The sequence below is a fragment of the Odontomachus brunneus genome, unplaced genomic scaffold (genome assembly GCF_010583005.1).
Source record: "Odontomachus brunneus isolate Ranch 3 - 2012 unplaced genomic scaffold, Obru_v1 Obru_scaffold_073, whole genome shotgun sequence".
NCBI classification, from domain to species: domain Eukaryota; kingdom Metazoa; phylum Arthropoda; class Insecta; order Hymenoptera; family Formicidae; genus Odontomachus; species Odontomachus brunneus.
In genome coordinates this window covers 132,901-133,591 of record NW_022639523.1, presented here as the reverse complement: position 1 = coordinate 133,591, position 691 = coordinate 132,901, and the positions used below count along the sequence as shown (strand labels likewise).

Sequence of the window (691 nt, the reverse complement as noted above, 5' to 3'; positions counted from 1 at the left end):
GAAATGAGCGGCGATTCGTTTTTTTTTTTTTTTTTTTTTTTTTTTTCACGCGTTATCAAATGTCCATACCGTGAATTGCGACGTGAGGCACACGCAACATGATGGGCGAATTTCGTCGTCGGTCGGCGTCACTTTGCGGTACGCAAAGCGTAATAAGTTCGCAATGCCTGAGTTACGCGGAGATGAGGAGAGAGAACCGGCTGCTGACGGTTGCGCACGGAGGAAGTACGGCATAGTTTATTTGCATGTAAAAGAGAAATATAACAAAGTGCCAGAGAGGCGAATGAAAAATACCTTGGGAATTTACGCCGCGTTTTGCATTTTCAGCCCGCCGCGCGCGCGCAATTGTTCCGCGAGAATTCCTAGAAACGTAGAAACACCGGCGATGAATCACGGCGCGATGGTAAACGCGTCTCCTTCGCAATACGGTCGCGATGATGATAGTGCTCTAGACTGCGCGAGATCGTTAATCACGATTACACTTGGCGGTGCGCGCTACGATCTCGCACAGCAACGGGTAACGAAATACGACGACAACAATGCAACATTTTATTCCTGATACAATTAGCTGGAAAATTAGCACGCACCGACACGCGCCATTGCGATAATGCACTTATCACGCGAAGATAAGACTTAATTGTTGCGATTAAAGCAGTTCTGTTCTTCTTTTTTTTTTTTTTTTTTTTTTTTT

The 691-nt window shown here is 45.6% G+C and overlaps 1 protein-coding gene across 8 annotated transcripts in view; it reads left to right on the top strand.

The window, feature by feature from the left end:
• Positions 1–691, top strand: part of LOC116847105 (ETS-like protein pointed) — a 132,195-nt gene that overhangs the window by 102,791 nt on the left and 28,713 nt on the right. The window lies entirely within an intron of this gene.